General features: G+C 43.1%; 1 protein-coding gene across 6 annotated transcripts in view; it reads left to right on the top strand.

Moving 5' to 3' along the window:
• The window catches only part of LOC123504740, a 196,702-nt gene that overhangs the window by 95,443 nt on the left and 77,665 nt on the right, over positions 1-23,594 (top strand). The window lies entirely within an intron of this gene.

The raw sequence follows: 23,594 nt of genomic DNA, 5'->3' as shown, positions 1-23,594 counted from the left end.
TCTGGATATTATATGAAGTTGAACAAGTAGAAATGTAGAAATTGAGGTTGAAAGCAACTAGCTTGATTTTTCTTGCATTTTAGAGATGAATAACAAGTTTTAGATTTCAGTGTTGATATCAGTTTAATTCTACACATCTATTTATTTTATGCCATTGTATCACCTCTGCTGTGGGGAGCATAACATGAAATAATGCCGCACAACGATGCTCTCCAGTTGCTTACATTTCACCATGCCAGTCAGACATGTTACAGGATTTCGTTGTCTCCCCTTCAGTGTCTTTTATTTTCAGCAAGGCCATGTCACCTGTGAAAGCAGTTACAGTGCCTAGTATCTGTGATCTAAGTAGGGAGTGGTATTGTGTCTTCCAAGTGGGTATTTGTGGTACTGTTGAAAGCATGGCTTGCCTTGTTTTCCCCAAGCGATCTGCTGTTATTATGTCATCTTCCTATTCTGGGGAAGAGTGGGCCACTGTGCCTAGTGGCTATACTTTTGCTCCTCGAAGGGCATGTGGATCTGCTCAGGATCTTAGCGGCGGGGGCAGTGACTCTGGTCGGAGTACAGTTTTTGCTGGAGAGTGTCAACACTTATTTCGTCATGGATCCTGCCTTTGGATTGTGGATATCAACGCCTCCTGTCCACAACCTGCGGCTACACAGGTTTCAGTCCCTTCTGCACAATGGAACATAGTTTTGGATAATGTGGCAGAGTTGAGGAGTGAGATTAACCAGCTCAAAGTGGACAGGGAGGCCTCTTCTCCACCTTCATGAGCCCTTGTGGTTACCAGTGTTTATCTTTCTCTTTGGCCTTCAGTGGTTAATAACAGGGCTGTCCCCTCTCAGGGACTGACTTGCTCAGTTTCTCCAGGTAGTTTCTCCGGTTTTGTGGAGGCCAGTAGTTGTGAGGACGTTGTTGGTACGCCGCACCCACATGTGGGGCCCTTACCTCAAAGTGCTAAGGTGTTTGCCCACCAGAGTTTGTTGTGGGCAAGATTGACCTTAAGGTGACAGACATGGTCAACTTTCTGTTTGATTATTGTTTGTGGGAAGAGGACCATAAATCGATCTGTGACGGCGAGTCTGTGATGAGTCCTTCCAATTGTCCTGCTCTGGCCCCAGCCACGACCAAACCAATGAAAGAAGCCAAGTCGTGTAAAGTAGTATTGAGTGTCTTTTTTTTTCTTTTTATGTTGTGGCCTATAGTGCCTGCAGGCATACTTTAAGAGTATATGTAGGAAGCGCTGTTCAGCCTCTGTCTATTAGTGGTGCAGGCAATTTTATTTATAGTGGTACCCATATTAGGGCTCATATCACTACCCAAGTGCATCTTTGGTGTAACCACCTACAACCTGAGCATCATGGTAACATGTAGGTAACTTTAAACCACTAGACAAATGGCATAACTTCAAAAAGGTATGTGGTGGGATTCGAACCTACATGTGGACTTCTGCCTGATCCCACACTCACCACCTTATCCATTATACCACCACCTACCTCAGTGTGTGTGTGTGTATGTAATTCACCTCGGTCGTCTGCTGGTCACCCAGCCAGTCTTCCCCATTATGGAGCGAGCTCAGAGCTCATAGATAAATCTTCGGGTAGGACTAAAACCACATCAACACACAACACATACTGGGAAAGTGAGGCCACAACCCCTCGAGTTACATCCCGTACCTATTTACTGCTAGGTGGACAGGGGCTACACATTAAGAGGCTTGCCCATTTGCCTCGCCGCTTACCGGATGTGTGTGTGTGTGTGTGTGTGTGTGTGTGTGTGTGTGTGTGTGTGTGTGTGTGTAAAGTAAAGTAAAGTAAAGTGAATTTATTGTTATCATGTTACATAATAATAAAAAAAATGTATACATATGCTTAGCATAGTCTGTCGAGCTGATGCTCTTTGACAGAGTAAGTTAAGAAAAAGAGAAAAAAATGTAGACAATTTACATGCATATTACATTATCTCATATGAATTTTAATATAACCTAACATTGAGAGAAAAAAAGCAATAAAACTACAAGCATAAGAATCACAAGCCAAACATAAGTTACGATGATGTTTGACAACCATACAAGTAACTTTTTACTGTCTTTTTAAATTGGAGTAAATTATTAGTACAAAACAAATTCTTAAAGTCAGCTGGCAGAGAATTCCATGATTGATGATTGTCACACAACACACTTTTATTGTAGGTTATGCAAAACTGGACATAACAAATTAACATTATTACTTCTTGTATTATGGACATTTTCTGTGACTGTGAAAACCTTTTTCCCTGGGAGGATATTAGCATTTTTGTAATAATTAATAACATAAAATATATTTCAATGAACCTAAAATTTAGAATATTTAATTGCGTATAAATATGACAGGCTGATTCATAATTTCCCATAAAAAGAATGCACCTAACAATTTTATTTTGAGCAATTAATAGTTTATTTAAAAAAGATGGCCATGTGGATCCCCATGTACAGACACAGTAAATCAGGTGAGGATAACATAGTGTATAATAAATACATAGCATAGCCTCTTTTGTTAACTGGTGACAAACCCGATACAAAATCCCACAAATTTTAGATATTTTTGCACATACTTCATTAAAGTGATAACACCAGTTGACATTTTCATTGATGTTTACACCTAGAAACTTAGTATGAGATACACGTTGGATAATTTCACTTCTTAGAAATAATTTTGGCATATAGTATTTCTTAGAATGATTTTGAAATAGGATATAATTTGTCTTTTTAATATTAGGGTTTAGATTATGTAATAATGTAGAACAGATTGGTGGGTGGGTGGTGTATTAGATTATTAGATTCTAACCAAGTATTTATTATAATTAGTTCTTGTTGTAGGTTTTGATGTAATGAAATAATGTTTTTGTTTGCTAGTAAAAGATTTGTGTCATCGGCATATACAGCAAATCTAAGTTTTGAACTGGAATGTACAAGGTCATTGATATAAATCAGAAATAGAATATGCCCTAAAATGGATCCCTGAGGAACACCTTTATTGATAGGTTTACGAGTAGTTAATGAATTGATGGAATTGCAGTAGACATTCTGTGACCTGTGAATAATGTAACTTTTAAATGACTGGTGAGGAGTTTTCCTTATTCCCATGTAATCTAGCTTATTAAAAAGTATATGATGATCTAAAGAATCAAAAACTTTAGACAAGTCCAAAAATATACCTGCAACGTAGAATTTACCTTTTAAATACTCATAAACATCATTAATGAATTGAAGAATTGCAGTGTGTGTGTATTTACCTAGTTGTATTTACCTAGTTGTAATTTTACAGGGCCTGGGCTTTATGCTCGTGTGGCCCCGTCTCCATATCTACACTTATCCAATCTTACTTTAAAAGTATGCACACTCGTTGCAGACACTACTTCTTCATTTAAACTATTCCACGTCTTAATACATCTTTGCGGAAAACTATATTTTTTAACTATACAGTAAGGTCTCGGTTTATGTCAGAGTTACGTTCCTGAAACATGACGTAAGTCGATTTTGTACATAACTCGAGTTTCCGTACATTTCAAAGCATATTATCGAGTTTTCAACCAATCATTGTTTATGGTCATTCAGGTAAGTTAAAGGTTATATTGTTATATTATTTACAACTATGTAGGAATATGAAACACAAGCTTGATTTTGTTGTTGATTAGGGCCACGAACGCGAAGGACTGCAGGTTGTCGAGAGGGGTGGACGCCTGAGGCCGTCAGGAGGGTAGGCAGGTTGAATGTTGTGACGCCCAGGGCGGACAGCTGGGAGCGTAGTGCAGTGCGGTGGGAGTAGAAGCGTGGGCAGCGGGGCAGGAAATGCAATAGGAAAGGGCAATAGGGATCAGCAGACAGGCGCAGACGGTGCAAGTCAGCTGCGAGTGTCGTGTGGCCCAGGCGAAGGCTCCGGAGTTGTTATTGTTTTGATGGGTGTGCGAGCCCTCAAGGTCGTCAACCTCCCTGTTGTCATGGTAACTGGCTTCCCATTTTCTTCTTCCCTCCCTCACACACAGCTGCTGCCTCCCTTCTCATGTCTTTTAATTATGTCCTCTTTTTCTTGTATCATAATGGTTTTCCTTTTCTTAACATCACTGCTGTCACTAAGAAGTTTTCTCTTTGGTGCCATTGAGCAAGATACTAAGAACTTGAGTCAGTAAACGCAGAAGTAGGATAACACTTGCCAGGGGCGATGGTGTGGTGGAACTGAGGCAGGGTGTTATTTTATTCAAGCGTGAGGCGGGCGGCGTGGCGGGCAACCACCAACAATAACAATAAATCCCGCACTTTACGATTTAAAAATTTTCAATTTTTTAAATCTTAAATTGCCTTATAGTGGACTGACGTAACTACGAGTTTGATGTAACTCAAGACCGACGTAACCCGGGACTTTACTGTATTTGTGTGTGTGTGTGTGTGTTTTTCTCTCTCTCTCTCTCTCTCTCTCTCTCTCTCTCTCTCTCTCTCTCTCTCTCTCTCTCTCTCTAGATATATATATACAGTAAGGTCCTGAGTTACGTCAGAGTTACGTTCCTGAAACATGACGTAAGTCGATTTTGTACGTAACTCGAGTTTTTGTATTTTCAAAGCATATTATCGAGTTTTCAACCAATAATTTTTTATGGTTATTCAGGTAAGTAAAAGATTATATTGTTATATTGGTATATTATTTACAACTATGTAGGAATATATTGATTAGGGCCGCGAACGCGAAGGACTGCAGGTTGCCGAGAGGGGCGGCCTAAGGCCGCCAGGAGGATGGGCAGGTCAAATGTTGTGACGCCCAGGGCAGACAGCTGGGAGCTTTGTGGAGTGCGGTAGGAGTAGAGGCGATATATAAGTAAAAGGTTATATTGTTATATTATTTACAAGTATGTAGGAATATGAAACACAAGCTTGTTTTTGTTGTTGATTAGGGCCGCGAACGCAAAGGACTGCATGTTGCCAGAGGGGTGGACGCCTGAGGCCGCCAGGAGGGTAGGCAGGTCGAATGTTGTGACGCCCAGAGCGGAGAGCTGGGAGCGTAGTGCAGTGCAGTGGGAGTAGAAGCGTGGGCAGCAGGGCAAGAAATGCAATAGGAAAGGGCAATAGGGATCAGCAGACAAGCGCAGATGGTGCAAGTGAGCTGCGAGTGTCGTGTGGCCCAGGCGAAGGCTCCGGAGTTGTTATTGTTGTGATGGTGGGTGGGCGAACCCTCAAGGTCGTCAACCTTTCCGTTGTCATGGTAACGGGCTTCCCAATTTCTTCTTCACTCCCTTACACACAGCTGCTGCCTCCCTTCTCATGTCTTTTAATTATGTCCACTTTTTCTTGTAGCGTAATGGTTTTCCTTTTCTTAGCATCACTGCTATCACTCAGGAGTTTTCTTTTTGGTGCCATTGAGCAAGATACTAAGATAGTCAGCAAACGCAGATGTAGGAACACTCTTGCCAGGGATGACGGTGTGATGGAACTGAGGTACGTAGAGTGTTATTGTATTCAATCATGAGGTGGGCGGTGTAGTGGATAACCACTAGTGACGCCTGGCGGCCAACAATAACAATAAACCACGCGCTTTACGATTTATAAATTTTCAATTTTTTAAATCTTGAATTGCCTTATAGTGGACTGACGTAAGTGCGAGTTTGACGTAACTCGAGACCGACGTAACCCGGGACCTTACTGTATATATATATATGTATATATATATATATATATATATATATATATATATATATATATATATATATATATATATATATATATATATATATATACTGTATAATTATGTATATATGCAGGTAACTCGATTTACACGATAGATGCATTCCAAGAGGCATCGCTTATATTAAAAATTTGCATAAAACAAACTTGTAATTCTCATAAGAAACAGTAGATAATAATGGAGATGCGGGATGTGGTCCAAAAAAAATTGTACAAAATATTCTATTTATTTGGCTAATTTAACAAGTTTTTATTATTTTACCATTCTAAATACTAGAAATGTATTTAAAGTAAAGGGAAAAGCAAGAAATGATAAGAGAAAACACTAAAACAAAAAATATGTAAACACAATACTCACTGTGTCACTGCCTTCACCACTCACACCACAGTCAGTCACCATCTTCCTCTGAGCTTTTCCACTTTATTAAAAATTCATTATTAAAAATAACCCCACAGTATAAAAGTAAACACTAGTAAAAAGATAAATGCAGGACGCCAATGGCTTTACCTCTCACAAGCACTCGGCGTCGCTATCCACTCTCAGGTGTGCAGTTCGAAATTGCGTCTGGCGCTTAGTTTGAAAATGCGGTTGGGCCAAATCGTGTATAAGAAAACTGATTGCACAAATTTGATTAATTATAATATCTTTTCGGTCGCGAACATATATATATATATATATATATATATATATATATATATATATATATATATATATATATATATATATATATATACACACAGGCAACCCCCGCTTAACGAAGGTTCACACAACGAAATTTCGCTACAACGAAGGTTTCATTTTACTACCATCTGCTAGTTAAACAAACACCAAACTCGCTTTAACAAAATTTTATCCAGGTAATTTTTTTCAAGTTTGAAAGCCCTGCCGTATCACACAAGCCAACAGGCTTTTGAATGCACTTAGAGCTGCCAATATTAAGGCCTGCCTCATGAAAAATCCTGGGACATATGTGGAATCAAGATCAAGATCAATATCAAGCCTCTCGTGGACAATACGCGCACCAGAAACAGCAACAGCTCATCTTCCCTCCCTCAACTTACCACCAAAACGCCCCTGCAGTGTGGCCTAGCGTTCCTAAGAAGACCAGGAAGTCTCTTACTCTCGAAGTGAAGCTGGTTACTATTCACAGATACGAGAAAGGCGAGAAAACTATAGCAATGCTCGCCACCATCTTGCCTCCATTTACTGTCTCTACTATTTTCATGTCAGCAGACTCTATGAACCCCTTCAATACGGTGACGCCTATGTAGGCGTCATGAAGCCCCAGTAGCATATACGGTGACGCCTACGTAGACGTCATATTTCTTTTCTGAGCTTTCTTCAGTTCAATTGTCCCGTATAGTGTGTTGGATACCAACTACACACGCCATATGCAGTCCTTGAAATCCTAGTGCTCCTCCCACCATCCTTGTCTCCACCAATCACTAAAGATAAGCTACATGCGTCTCGCCTTGTGTCTAAAATTACCCAATGGCATAGACTGTTCCCATCTCTCTCTCTCTCTCTCTCTCTCTCTCTCTCTCTCTCTCTCTCTCTCTCTCTCTCTCTCTCTCTCTCTCTCTCTCTCTCTCTCTCTCTCTCTCTCTCCTCTCGAAGATAAGTTACTCCCCATCCTTCCTTCCTCTCCTCTCGAAGATAAGTTACACGTCCTGCCTTGTAACATTCACACACACACACACACACACACACACACACACACACACACACACACACACACACACACACACACACACACACACAAATACAAAACAACAAATTTTCTAATCTCTCTCTCTCTCTCTCTCTCTCTCTCTCTCTCTCTCTCTCTCTCTCTCTCTCTCTCTCTCTCTCTCTCTCTCTCTCTCTCTCCTCTCCTCTCCTTCCTCCTCCCCTCTTCCTCTCGAAGATAAGCTACATGCGTCCCGCTTGTGTCTAAAATATTAGCAAATGTCACTCTCTCTCTCTCTCTCTCTCTCTCTCTCTCTCTCTCTCTCTCTCTCTCTCTCTCTCTCTCTCTCTCTCTCTCTCCCGAAGAGAGAAGCGTCCACTTTCCTCTTTGAAGGCGATATAGTGACTAAAAAATAGCAGCATAATACACAAAGACGACAAGTATGACAAGCTTGCACGAGTTTCTTGCGCTCGGGCACGCGGCACTACCACCCGTATATCATACAGGCGGGCTTTTTTAACATCTGGCGCGAAGGGGTTAAGAAGGCTGATGAGACCGTATCTTCCTTGCAAGCTTTTATTTATTTATTTATTTTTATTTATTATTTTTTTTACGGTAAGGCCTATAGCGCCTGTAGGCACACTTGAAGAGTGTATGGGAAGCGCTGTTCAGCTTCCGCCCATTAGTGGCGCAGGCAATTTTATTTATAGTGGTACCCATATTAGGGCCCATATCACCACCCAAGCTCATCTTGGGTGTAACCACTTAGAACCTGGGTATCATGGTGACATGTAGGTAACTTTAAACCACTCGACAAATGGCAAAGTGTTTTAAGGCTGTACGTGGTGGGATTCGAACCTACGCGTGGACTTCTGCCCGATCCCACGCTCACCACCTTATCCACTACGCCACCACCTCCCCAAAGCTAAAAGAACCACCTGAACTCGTGACTCTACAATGGATAAAATGGAAAGCCTTGTGGAAATGTGTTACATAAGTTTTGTATGTGATACAATGATATGCCCTTTGTTTACATTCCACAGGTTGTCGGTTAATGTCCTTCCCGTTTCACTCTCCCTCCCTTCATAAATTTAAGATCATGAACATTATAAAGCTACATACATACATACATTAGTGTACATTATAATGATTTAAATTAAACTGCCTAAATGTTTAATTTACTTTCATTAAATCTTTCACTGTACTATGATGCACTCTCGCTTTGTTTACTCTCAATGGAAGTTCAAGTCAGGGGTTAAACTTGTTATAATCGGTTCGCTTAACGAAGTTTCGCTTAACGAAGTTTCGCTTAACGAAGCATTTTTTTTAGGAATGTAACCCCTTCGTTAAGTGGTTGTATGTATATATATATATATATATATATATATATATATATATATATATATATATATATATATATATATATATATATATAGCAATACAGCAATAGGGGGTGTCAAAGGTGTTTGTAAAGCGAAAATTTGTTAAGCAGACGTATTTTTCCCCATAGGAAATAATGGAAATAGGGATATGCGTTCTGGGCTGGTCCCAAACATACCACATGAGTTAAAAAGAAAAATTATATATACGTACCTGTACCATTAATAACCAAGTATCCCCAACATATAACGTATGTATATATCTGACATACAAATTCCCCACCCCTAGAAAAGATTAAACTGAGACTTTAGGGAGATGCAGGATTTATTTATTTAATTTTTGGGGATTTAAGATTTTGTGATTACTATTGTATCTCAAAAATTTTCAGACCCTAAATTACCAGATGGTATAGCTTATTTTTTGATAATATAATACCCTTCCCATCAGGAAGCCATTTTTATATGTTATGTGGGTGTGTCTTGGCCTGACTCACACCCTACACAGTATGTGGTCAGGAGTCAAGTAGCTCTCTAATTTTTGCCTGACAGGTATAAGTTGACGAGAATTAGAATGAGAAACATCAAGAAGAGAAGACAACTAGAAACAAACAAACAAATGTATTGCTGAGAGACAGCTGGACTTTCAATTCTGGCCTCCCCTCTTCCCTCCGTCATGCATGTTATCTCCCCCTCCAAGACCCTGCTTCACCCAAGGAAGGATGATGTGAATAATTATAGACCGATCAGTTTAACTAGTTTAGTATGTAAGATACTAGAGAAAATCATTAAGGGTAGTATTTGGGAGCATTTAAATGAGAATAGATTAATTAGAGATACCCAACATGGCTTTAGATCAGGGAGGTCCTGTCTTACAAATTTGCTCGATATCTTAGAATATATTACCAAGGAGTTAGATGATGGAAATAGCATAGATGTTATATATCTAGATTTTAGCAAGGCGTTTGATAAGGTACCGCATAGGAGGCTAGTGTACAAATTGAGACTACATGGGATAGGGGTAGGTTAGTTGATTGGATTAGTGAATGGCTTTCTGATAGGAAACAGAGAGTAGTATTAAATGGGGCAATGTCTGAATGGAAGGAAGTGGTTAGTGGGGTACCCCAAGGATCAGTGCTAGGACCTCTTCTTTTCTTGGTGTACATTAACGATTTAGATATAGGAATCAGTAGCAAAGTATCAAAGTTTGCAGATGATACTAAGATAGCATGTGCAGTACAGGGTGAAAAGGACAATTACAGAATGCAACGAGACCTGGACAGGCTGATAGCATGGGCAGACAGGTGGCAGATGGAGTTTAATTCTAAAAAGTGTCAGGTTATGCATTTAGGTAAAGACAACACAAACTTTAACTATGAGATGGAGGGATGTTGGCTAGAGGCAGTAGAGGAAGGAAAGGATTTAGAAGTAGTGATAGACAGGACTATGAAATTTTCAAAGCAATGTTTAGAAGCAAGAAATAGGGCAAATAGGATCCTGGGTTTTATAAATAGAAATGTTAGTTATAGAAGTAAGGAAGTGGTGCGTAGCTTATATAATTCCTATGTTAGGCCCCATTTAGAGTATTGCATACAGGCCTGGATATCAACATGTTAGAAGCAGTTCAGAGAAGAGCAACTAGGATGATACCAGCATTAAAACACCTGGAGTATAGAGATAGATTAAAGGAACTAAACATGTTTTCATTTGAGAGGAGATGTATAGAGAGGATATGATAGAGTTGTTTAAAATGTTCTCAGATACAAACTACATAGATGTGAGATCTTTCTTTACCTTAGAGGAAGGAAATAGGACTAGAAATCATGGCAGGAAGATTAGAAAGCAAGGCTGCAGGTTAGATATAAGAAAATATTTCTTTAGTCATAGGGTGGTAGACTTCTGGAATGCATTGCCAGAGACGGTTGTAAATAGCACTAGTTTGACAATGTTTAAAAACAGATTAGATAAGCACTTAAATTTATTAGATTTATAATTATGTATAGCACTGCATGATAGTTTTTATAAGAAATTTACTATAGTTAAACAAGACATGATCCCCATGTATGGGGACCACAAATTGTAGAGGATTTCGCTGCAGGACTTAGCCCTGTTAATGGGCCAAATATTTAGAATTAGTATATAATGTATTGTGTACTTGTAAGTGTACCTTTAAGTACTGATGACGAGGTTGCTGTGCGACTGATACAGGATAACCTAGATGGGCCCTGGTGGCCCTTTGTTATCCTATTATTTATGTTATGTTATGTTATGTTATGTTATGTTATGTTATGTTATGTTATTGCCAGGCTTCTCCACCACCTCTCTATATCATAAGACTGTTATGACCTTTTCAAACATTTTTTTTTTTCTTACTGCCTTCATCATTTTGGTTATGTACATGATTTTTTTTTTCAATTCATAATGGGTTGGGAGAGGAAATTTCACGTATCCGAATATTTTGCGTATCCGCCAGGGCCTTGGCTGCTATAATCCGGATACGCGGGAGATTACTGTATATGGGTTAAATAAAATTCTACCGGTGTACCACTACTTTTATGATGTCATATGAGTCAGTGGAAGTTAGAGGAGCTACGTACAAACTCTCACTGATAGCTCCACTGTAATTTGTGCAGGAGCGGATCAAAGTTCGCCATGGTGAGGCAGAATCTAGCGAATTGCACTAACACGGGTAATCATGTTAAGTGGCAAAACATGTTGTTAAGCGGAACAGAAATACAGGTCAACCTCTTTGAACTGCGGAGGGGAAGATAGTGAGACAGAGGCAGACAATACCAGCACCAGGAGTGCTAGAAACAGAGGCCGGGAGCCAGCCAATCACAGCGAAGCTGCCGCCTTCGGTTCCTCAGCCGGCAAATTCAAATCCAGAAAATTCGCTAAAACAGATGTGGTTGTACATTATGTGGACTTTTTGGTCTAACTTTATATAGTATATTAAACCGGAAATTCGTTAGATGAATGTTTGTTAAGCCGAGTATTACTGTATATATATATATATATATATATATATATATATATATATATATATATATATATATATATATATATATGTATATCTATATATATTTAAACAGTAATCGCCCGTGTATCCAGATTATAGCAACCAATCCCTGATGGATATGCAAAATACAGGCAAACCCCGCTTAACGAAGGGGTTATATTCCTAAAAAGCACTTCGTTAAGCGAAACTTCGTTAAGCGAACCGATTATAACAAGTTTAATCCCTCACTTGAACTTCCATTGAGAGTAAACAGAGCGAGAGTGCATCATAGTACAGTGAAAGGTTTAAGGAAAGTAAAAATTATGAAGTTAAACATTTAGGCAGTTTAATTCAAGTCATTATAATGTACACTAATGTATGTATGTACGTAACTTCATAATGTTGATGATATTAAATTCATGAAGGGAGGAAGAGTGAAACAGGAAAGACACTAACCGGCAACCTGTGGAATGTAAAAAAAGGGCGCATCATTGTATCACATACAAAACTTATGTACCACATTTCCACAAGGCTTTCCATTTTATCCTTTGTAGAGTCACGAGTTCAGGTGGTTCTTTTAGGTTGCAAGGAAGATACAATCTCACCAGCCATCTTAATAGAGTTTGCTGACTTGAAAATAGTAGACAGTAGATGGAGTCAAAATGATGGCAAGCATTGCTATATTTTTCTCACCTCTCTCGTGTCTGTGAATACTATCCAGCTTCACTTCGAAAGTAAGAGACTTCTTGGTCTTCTTAGGAATGCTAGGCCACATTGCAGGGCGTTTTGGTGGTAAGTTGAGTGAGGGAAGATGACGCTGTTATGTTTTGAAAAGGGGAGTGAGTGATGTGTGTGTTGTCCACAAGAGGCTTGATCTTGATCTTGATCTTGATCTTGATTCTATAGGTGTCCCAGGATTTCTCCTGAGACAGGCCATAATATCAGCAGCTCCTGGTGTATTCAAAAGCCTGTTGTCTTGCGTGATACAGCGGGGCTTTCAAACTTGGAACAAAAATATCTGGAGAAAACTTCGTTAAAGTGAGTTTGGGGTTTGTTAAACGAGCACATGGTAGTAAAATGAAACCTTTGTTGTAGCGAAATTTCGTTGTGTGAACCTTCGTTAAACGGGGGTTGCCTGTATCCAGATATGCGGAATTTCCTCTCCCAACCCCTTATAAAATTGAGAAAAAAACATGTACATAACCCAAATGGGTAAGAAAACAATGAATGAAAGCACTTTAAAGGATTGTGTATACAATAATGACTATCTTGAATATGATGAAATGATAACATATAAGATACAGTGCTTAATCCAATTTTGCGAGTTCAAATTTTGTGATATCCCAATTTTGCGACCAAGGACCAAAAATTGCCATTTTAAAAATTTCCCCATCTTGCTCCTTTTTCCCGGTATTGTGAGTGGTGGCGGGAGAGAGAGCATTCCCGCAAATTATGTATTACTGTATTATATAGGCAATATTTTATTAATTTATTCATATTTATCATACTATACTATATTACTATCATATTTATATTCTATTTATCATAGTTTGGTGGTTTTTGGCCAGTTTTCATATAAATCTGGTGGTAATTCAACGAAGCTCATCTGGCAACACTGCCCCGCTCCCTCCTGCCTTCCATTTGTTTACGTATACCTCCACGGAGTTCTCTCTGCAAATTTGGAGGAATCCTTGTGCTTGACTTTGTGCGACATGGCGCCACCAACCAAGAAAAACATTAGGCTAACTTTGGAGCAGAAGATGAAGATAATTAAGATGAAAAGAGATGGAAAAAGGAAATGTGATATTTTCAGAGAGTTTGGTGTGGGAGAATCAACTGTGAGAATGGTGTTTAAAAACAGTGAGAAAATTGAAAAAGCTGTAAAAACCTATGGTGGACAGATTTTTAATTCTCGTAGCCATTGTACAAACACTGTGATCATTCATATGGAAAGATACCTGGGCGGCCGCGTTCCGTTGGGAACCGTAAGGTGTACAGTATGGCATACTTCCCCCGAATTGGGGGGGGACCAGCATACAGCTTGCTTTGCGGAAGCTTGCGGGACCTTGCGCTCCTCGGAGGTGAATGCTTGGCAGTGTCTGGCAACTATTGTTTATCAACAAACCGCAGACGTCCGCCGCTTCACCACTATATTTTCAGTGTGGGGGATGTAAATGCTATTTTGACAGCTTATGCGACGTTACAAAACATCAAAAACAATGTGGTAAGTCTGTTATCCCTTGTAGAATGCTGGAATGAGGCAATATGACCAAAATATTAGTATTTATAGCAATAAAAGACGGTGTTATATGTGTCGCATTTCTTCCCACAGCCTCTGAGGCAGAAGAGACAGCCTCTACTGCCATGGTAGCTGCTACAGAGGCCCCTCCAGCACCTGTGCCTGCAGGGACAGTTTCCCTTTGCATTCTAAAGTGTTTCTTGAAGTCTTTCCCGGAGTAAAGAGGCACTATCGTCTCTGCATAGTCCTTGACCCTCACAGGACTTGGCGGCCTATCATCTCCCTCTTCTCCTTGCCTTGGCAGCCTCTCTTCTCCCTCTTCCTCTTGCCTCAGCAATATTTCCTCCTCTCGTGCTAAGAGGAGCTCTGCAGCGTCCAACAGAGGGTCTTCTGCGAGCTCTTGAGCGAGGAGGAGGAGAGCAGCTTGGACGGCCATCTTTGTCAACCATACCCGTATGGCTTACGCGTTCCCTTGCGTTCCGTTGGGGGTTGCGGGGGGGGCAGCGTGCTAACTGCCAACGGAACGCAGCCCTGGGCCGCGTTCCGTTGGGGACCGTAAGGCGTACAGTATGGCATACTTCCCCCGAATCGGGGGGGACCAGCATACAGCTCGCCTTGCGGAAGCTTGCGGGACCTTGTGCTCCTCGGAGGTGAATGCTTGGCGGTGTCTGGCAACTATTGTTTATCAACAAACCGCAGACGTCCGCCGCTTTACCACTATATTTTCAGTGTGGGGGATGTAAATGCTATTTTGACAGCTTATGCAATGTCACAAAACATAAAAAACAATGTGGTAAGTCTGTTATCCCTTGTAGAATGCTGGAATAAGGCAATATGACCAAAATATTAGTATTTATAGCAATAAAAGACAGTGTTATATGTGTTGCATTTCTTCCCACAGCCTCTGAGGCAGAAGAGACAGCCTCTACTGCCATCGGAGCTGCTACAGAGGCCCCTCCAGCACCTGTGGCTGCAGGGACAGTTTCCCTTTGCATTCTAAAGTGTTTCTTGAAGTCTTTCCCGGAGTAAAGAGGCACTATCGTCTCTGCATAGTCCTTGACCCTCACAGGACTTGGCGGCCTATCATCTCCCTCTTCTCCTTGCCTTGGCAGCCTCTCTTCTCCCTCTTCCTCTTGCCTCAGCAATATTTCCTCCTCTCGTGCTAAGAGGAGTTCTGCAGCGTCCAACAGAGGGTCTTCTGCGAGCTCATGAGTGAGGAGGAGGAGAGCAACTTGGACGGCCATCTTTGTCAACCATACCTGTATGGCTTACGCGTTGCGTTCCGTTGGGGGTTGCGGGGGGGGGTCAGCGTGCTAACTTCCAACGGAACGCAGCCCAGGCTCAATATATATGTGATATAAATATGGGCAAAATATTAGGAAAATATTGAAAAATTAGATGACCATGGACAAGGGGTCCACCATATTCAAATTTTCCCATATGAATAATACTTCCAATTTTGCGATTTCCAAACTTGCGACTCACAATGCCGCCCCATTTCTCGCGAAATTGGAGTAAGCACTGTACCTGCTTCTCTAGAAAATGTGAGGGTTGGGAAGGTGCCATCAGCAGCGTCATGGCAATCTGCTGTTTCACTGCTGAATTGGACACTATCTGAGTCATTATTAGTGTGTTGAAGTGAGATAATGATAGTGAAGTATTTATTGTTTGTCTGGTACAGCTTTCTACCTCTGTCTCAACATATTTTTTTGTAATAGTGTTATTGTGAGAGCTATGTCATGTAAAGTTGTGATGATGAAGGCAGTAAGAAAAAAAGTATTTGAAAAGATCATAACAGTCTTATGATATAGAGAGATGGTGGAGAAGCCTGGCAGTGAGGCAGGATCTTGGAGGCGGAGATAACACAAATGACGAAGGGGAGAAGGGAAGCCAGAATTGAAAGTCCAGCTGTCTCACAACAATACATTTGTTTGTTTGTTTCTATTTGTCTTCTCTTCTTGATATATCTCATTCTAATTCTCGTCAACTTATACCTGTCAGGCAAAAATTAGGGAGCTAAATGACACTTCCCTACTTGACTCCTTGGCCCGTATTTAAAAAACTTTCTTTAGCGAGACATAAGTCATGACATAAGCGATCGTAGCTATGATGCGACATAGGTGGCAAAATTATGGCTCGGTAACCCCTCATCATTAGCTCGACTTAGCACAGGGATGCCAACTGCAACATGGTGAAAGTTATGGACTGAAACTAATCCAGTTACAATGATTTGAACAAATAAACATGTCTGAGGCATTTTTGTATTTATAAGATTAACAATATATGAAATTTAGGTATGTTTGAGGGCAAACATAATTAATAATAATGTCTCTGTCCACTGACTCCACTTCGTCCGATGTAAACAAACAGCATATGACCCATGCACGTGGTCGCATGTACTGCTACTTTGTTTTGTTGTTGGTTGTTACTGACTGATGGATGTACCACACCCACCACAGATGAGGAAATGAAGCAGCAACTGTTGTGTCAGCAAACAATTTGCTTTGTTAACTTCAACCTAGCAACCTTAAGTTAACCAACTTATCCTAAACTGGCAATGTCAGTTAAGATACATTGATTTGAAGAATAATTTCCAATGACATAACTTATTTTAAACTAACAATGTCACTTAAGATACATTGATTTGAAGAATAATTTCCAGTGTTGATATTCAAGTATGGATGGTTTTTGTCTAGAGATAGAAATATTCACAATGATAAGATGTAACAATCTGTAATGGCACTTGTAATGTGCACTTGTAATACTGGCATTTCTTGCACAAGCCTATTTAAGGTACTTAAGTTAAAGAGATATTTAGGCAAGCACAATAAGCAGCAGTGTTAATTAATAAACTTACCATTATTTTTTTCTCCCATTTTTGGATGGGAAAGCCGACATTGCTATGCTTTACGAAAGCTAGTAGTGAAGCATTGAATATTAGTGGCCACTTTACTAATGGGTCTATTAGATGTAGGAGGTGGTCCACCTCCCAAGCCCCTTGATGACATTGACAAGAATTTGAGTGAGTAAATCATTCCATACACATACGGATCATCTTGGTTTTGAAAAGTATTAACCATTCCACCCTTGCATATCTATATCCTCCCACATCCTAGGTGACATTAAGAGAACACACCCTTTTTTTTTTTCCACTCCTTTGCTTTTATCATGAACTTTCTTCATTGCGTTTGTCAACTGTAGACAAACATGGCTGCCCCTTCACCCCCCAGCCAGCTGCTGCTATTTTTTTGTTGCTATTTTTAGCCTTTAATGCTCTTTATGAGAAACTTCAGACAGCTTCGTCCACACATATATGACAGAGCAGCTCATCTTGGCCATTTTCTACTTGGAAGTCCTGCCTTGGAGCAGAACAAACAACTGAACCACTTTTTGCTACTGAGCTGGAACAATATATATATATATATATATATATATATATATATATATATATATATATATATATATATATATATATATATATACAGTGTATATATATTGTTACGTACGCCACGCGGCTGCGGTTAACTGCTACAGCTCACTAGAGTGTTATTCTGGCAAAATCGCCAACTTTGTTGCGGTCAGTACAGTGGGGAACATAAAACCACACAGAGTCCCCACTACTATAACTCACAGCCGCCGTAACCCTCAGGTTCTTTCAAGGTCGCCAACAGTGTATAATTTCCCCCACTGTAAGGGAATCTCCTTAGCAACTCCTTCTCCTCCTGTACCCAACCAAGTAGAATTTATAAATGGTAGATACCATGTGTAACAGAGCGAGGCCTTGATACTCCCTAGAGAAACCGCCCACAAGGACAATTCCACCCACTTCTCTATGAAGTATTAATGCCTCTCCGCACGCCTTGTCCACAGACTGTGATAACTCACAGACTGGGACAAACGCGCAGTGTATATATTACTATACTATCTTACTACGACAAGTGCTTCCTAACATCTGTCAGACTGACACCCCTAGCCTACGACTACTACGATATATGAGGTGTACAGCACATCTGGTGATGTACACACAAGCCCAGACACCACCTACAGGTGACAACAGCTACTCGTCACAGACAAGTCTGGCGTACGACAACTACGCACCACTGGCCGACATGAAGCCTCTCAGCATTCAACAGTGTGCGTGGCTACTACCACTACAATACAGTATACTACTGAAACTATACAAAAGATGGTGGGGGCACACAGCCGCCCACCAAACCCCACTGGTGACTACAACCACCAACAGCAAAAACAGGACGAAACAATAACACGTCCCTCCGCGCCGCCACACCCGAGTGGACGAACGCACAACAGGAAATGCAGCCCCAACCGGCTACACTTTCCTCAGGACAACAAGCCCGTTGTCCTACACAGCCACGGTCTACCGAGTAACAAGCCAGCTACTCAACAGGAGGGCACAACTCCCAGACCAATGACCAGTGAGTACCAAGAGAAGCCCAGCAACACGTGTCTCAACTGTGCCAGACCACGAGCGTGCGTGTCTACCTCCGCTGAAGACTACCCTGGTACTGAGGCGCTTGCCAGACAACGAGAAGCAGGAGAGGGAGGCGGGTTGTCTGCTCAACAGAACAGCCCGAGGGGCCCACGTTGGGTGGCCATAGGCTACATATAATATAATTAAATAAAGGGAAATAATGCGGTGCGGTGCCCCTAAAAGAAAAAATTTTGGAAACAAAACATTTACAAAATTTTTTAAAAAGCAGGGAACTGATTAAAGGGAATGGCCCGGGACAGACAATCGGCCACAACGTTGTCTGCTCCTTTTATATGTCTGACAATGATATTGCATTCCTGGAGTAGAAGACTCCAGCGAGTTAAACGCTGTTTTTAAATTTAAACTTTTCTAAGAACTGAAGGGGGCTATGATCTGAATAGATGACTACTTGGGGCCCATAAGTGGGGATGTAAATTTCAAAATGCTGCAAGGCTAGCAAAATGGCAAGCAGCTCTTGCTCAATGACTGAATAGTTCTTCTGGGCAGGAAAAATAACACACAGGGTGGTTAACACCCTGGTCATCAGGCTGCAATAAAACTGCGCCTACTCCCACCTGACTGGCATCTACTGCGAGAGCAAAACTTTTTCTGAAGTCAGGGGCCTGGAGCACTGGCATCTCGCATAAAATGGTCTTAACTCGGTGGAAGGCGCTCTCACAGTCTTCACTCCAGGCCCACTTCTTACCCTTTTGCAAGAGATCTGTAAGAGGTGCCAGGAGGGTCGAATACCCCGGTACAAAACGACGGTAGTAACCTACCACTCCTAAGAATCTCTGCAAGGCACGGCGACAGGTCGGTGCAGGGAACCGCCTGATCGCTTCTACTTTGGCTTCAGGAGGAGTGATGTAGCCATGGCCCACTCGGTAACCCAGGTATTGCACCCGAGCTTGTACAAATTCACACTTCTCCAAGTTGACAACTAATCCCGCTTCCTGGAGTCGTGCAAAGAGGGCTTCTACATTAGTCAGATGCTCAGCCCATGTTGTGTCATAGATGACCACGTCATCAATGTATACGACACAGTGAGTCAGACCATCAGTAACTCGGTCCATGAGACGCTGAAATGTGGCTGGGGCATTTCGCAGCCCATAAGGCATCACTTGGCACTGATAGACAGCGCCGTTGGCCACAAAACTCGCTATCTCCTTAGCCCGCTCCGTCAATGGGACCTGCCAGTACCCTTGACAAGGTCCACTTTGGTGATAAAAGTAGCTGACCCGATTCGGTCCACAGAGTCATCTACACGGGGCAAGGGATAAGTGTCTACTTTTGTTAGAGCATTAACCCGCCTGAAGTCAATACAAAACCTGACCTTGCCATCAGGCTTAGGCTGCAGGGTGACTGGGGAACTCCATTGACTGTAAGTCCGAGTAATGAGCCCATGCTCAAGCATGTACTCCAACTCCTTCTCCACCAGTGCTTGCTTCATAGGATTTACTCGGTAGGGGGCAGTTTGACAGGCTCTGCGTCCCCAACATCAATATCGTGTTCTATCAACTGTGTCCTGCCCGGGACACTGCTAAACACTGAAGAGTACTTTCTCAGCCGCCGAAGCAACTCATCTTGCTGATCCCTAAATGTTCAACCTTCTCTTTCAAGAGATGGAGGCTATTCCGTTCCCACTGCCCTGTAGGAACAACAGGTTCAGGCCCAATAACTTCTGGAGCCTCTCCCTCCCGGCAGAAAAATAAAACTGAAGATGCCTCTTGCACGGCAGAACTAAAAGAGCCCTTCTGGCTAGTAGAACGAAAATAGGGCTTCAGCATGTTAACGTGACACAGCTGAGCCCTCTTGCGCCGGTCAGGAGTGACCACCAGGTAGTCGAGGTCACCTACCTTCTTCTCTATAACATAGGGGCCACTATAGCGGGCAGCAAGCGGCTGGCCCTGAAGTGGTAACAGCACAAGCACTTCATCTCCAGGGCAAAACTCCGATACTCGGCCCTTCGGTCATAATACCCCTTCATACTCTGCTGGGCCTTACACAGGTGGGCCTGCGCCACCTCTAATGCCTTGGCTAATCTCTCGACTGCTCATGAGGCTCTTAAGCAGTGAGACAGGGCGCTCAGGCGACGGCTGACACCAAGCCTCCCGAACAACGTCGAGCGGTCCACGCACTCGGTGTCCAAACACTAGCTGATTGGGTGAGAAACCCAAGGACTCAGTGGGCGCTTCTCTCACCGCAAATAAGACAAAGGGACACCCTCGTCCCAATCCTTATCTCTCCATGCAGAAACTCTTGAGCATGGTCTTGAGAGTTTGATGATGTCTCTCCAGGGCTCCCTGAGACTGTGGATGATAAGCACTGGACACAATATGCTTGATCCCCCACGCAGTCATCGTATCCTTAAACAACTTTGAAGTAAAGTTGGTCCCCTGATCGGACTGCAGCTCTGCTGGCAATCCAAAGTGTGTAAAGAAGGTTAACAAAGCCTTCAGCACCACCTTAGAGTGAGTGCTTCTCAGGGAATTGCTTCAGGGTACCGCGTGGTAACATCCATTATGGTCAACAAATACTTGTGACCAGCCCTGGTAGTAGGCAGAGGACCTACTATATCAATCAAAACCCTCGTGAAGGGAGGATCAACAGCAGGGATGGGGTGGAGTGGCGCCACAGGGGGTGTCTGATTAGGCTTGCCCACCACTTGACAAGTGTGGCAGCACTTAAGAATCGTGGCTACTTCTCCAGACATGCTGGGCCACCAAAATTGCGACGCAGGCGAGCGACGGTCTTTCGGATGCCCAGGTGTCCAGCCATGGGCCCCTCATGTGCCAACAGCACAAGTGCCTCACGCAGCTTATGCGGCACAACTACTTGCAATAACTCACCACCGTCACTCTCCTGCCATCTACGACACAACACCCCTTGATGCAAAACAAACTCCTCCCTGCCCTCCAACTCCTCACTTCCCTCACCCACTCGAGCAAAGAAGGAGGCCAACGCCGGGTCCTCCTGCTGCCTACGAATGAGCTCTGCAGGCTCTAGCTGGGTAAGAGAAAGGGGGACTATAGGGTCATGGGGTTGAGGCAACGCTGCAACCCTACGTCCCACACGGCATCGAGGACGGAGAGCTGGCCCAGGCTGCTCCGCTCCTGCCATGTGATCCGGTGAGTCCTCAGAAGGATCATCACCACCAGCCAGGCAGTCACCAGGCAAGGGAACAGCTCGCTCCCTGCCTCCACGATGCTCCACAGGGGAGAAACTTCCAACTCCCCGCAGAACTGGAAGTCTCCCACCCTGGGCGCCAACTTCCAACAAACTGCCTGACTTATCATGCTGGGGCCTGTGCTGAACATCAGAGCCCTCAGCCTCCACACCAGGAAGCAACTCAGCACGAGTGCTCCTCCGGAGTGCTCTGCAGAGTGAGGATAACCATCAAACAACTCAGCTACACCCAACACTCCGTCCTCACTCTCAGCAACAACTCCCAAAGCCGAGTCCGGTGCATTAACAAGTGACTCCACGCCGTCACCGTCAGCCTCTACACCAGAACTCAATGGTGAGCCCAACACTGGCTCCACCACATCAGCACTGCTACTCCCATCTGGAGTCAATCCCACCTGGCTGCTAGCAGCCTCCTGGGTAGTAACAGGCTCTCTCTCAGCCCGGCGGGCCTGAGAGCGGTAACAACATTTACAGAGTCTTGCACCACTGGCCCAGACTCTTCAGCAACCTCATCCTCATCAGAGGTTGGGATCCATACACGACCACCAGCCAAATCATTCCCAAGCAGGAAGTCCACTCCTGCGACTGGCAGTTCGTCTGCCACTGCTACCTGAGCCGTAGCAGTGACAAGAGGACATGACAGCGTCACCTCAGCCGTCACGAACTCCTCCACAGTGTTAAGTCCACGACACAACACTGCCTTGCTAGATGTCACCTTCTTCCCAGTGACATTTCGGCACACTGACTGCTGTGCTCCCGTATCACGCAGTACAGTGACGGGATACTTTGTGCCATCAATCTCGACAGTGCCTCCACACAGGAAAGGACGGCACCAGTCAAGCTCACTATCCTTAGGTGCGGGCGAGGCAACAGGGGAGGGACAGGTGGGCCAACCTGCTCTCCTCCTCCAAACACAACTCAGGCACACGCCGTGCCTTCTCACTTCTAAAGCCTGAAGGAGCAGTCAACTCATCACCACAAACTTGTCTGGCCACACCAACAAGGCAACTGGTTTCTGCGAGGACTTGGGAGTTTCAGCTGTTACTAACTTTGGGCAATTGAACTTAAAATGCCCTTTTCCTCGGCAGTGATAGCACGTAGGCTGGTAATCATACTTGGGAGTTCTAGGGGCCGCCTTCCCGCCGTCCCATCCTTCGCAGAAGAAGGAGGGTGGGGCCTGGGGCTTTCCCAAACCCATCTTACTGCCGAATCCAGTATATCGCCTAAAGTGGCCTGGAGAGCCCGAGGAAGAACTGCCACCACTCCCTGGGCCTCCCTTAGGACCACCTTCCTTACGACTCCAACTCCCAGGCTGCTGCACAGGACGGTGGGCCAACACATAATCATCAGCCCATGTAGCAGCCTCCTTCAAAGTCCTAAACCTCTTCTCCCTCAACAGAGGTACCAGCTCCTTATCAGCAATATCAATGAACTGCTCCATAACTACTAACTCCTTCAAAGCCTCGAGAGAGTCAACACCCTCGCTTGCAATCCACCTCTCAAACACTTGCTCCAGTGAACGAGCACACTCGAGGTAGGAGTCACTTGCTCGCTTCCTCTTTCCTCTGAATTGCAAGCGATAGGCTTCTGGTCGCAGCTCATATGCCCGCAAGATGTCAGCCTTAAACTCCTCATAATCATCCAGATCATCAGCTGACATTTTATCATAAACTTCCAAGGCTTTTCCCTTGAGTTTATTCGCAACCAAGCCTACCCATCTCTCTCGAGACCAAGCAAACTCCTTGGCTTTCCTCTCGAAGCGAACAAACCATTCAGCCACTTTAGCCTCATCAAATTCAGGGACTAGCTGGAGACTTTGAACTAAAGTACGCTCTACACTCTGTTCTCCTCCTCCTCCTACACTACCAACAACTCCAGGCGTACTTACTGCATGGCGAGTTCTCTCCCACTCCAACTCTCTATCTT

The sequence above is a fragment of the Portunus trituberculatus genome, chromosome 17 (genome assembly GCF_017591435.1).
Source record: "Portunus trituberculatus isolate SZX2019 chromosome 17, ASM1759143v1, whole genome shotgun sequence".
In the NCBI taxonomy this organism is placed as follows: Eukaryota; Metazoa; Arthropoda; class Malacostraca; order Decapoda; family Portunidae; genus Portunus; species Portunus trituberculatus.
The sequence above is the reverse complement of the archived record's forward strand: the minus strand, read 5'-3'. Positions and strand labels throughout refer to the sequence as shown.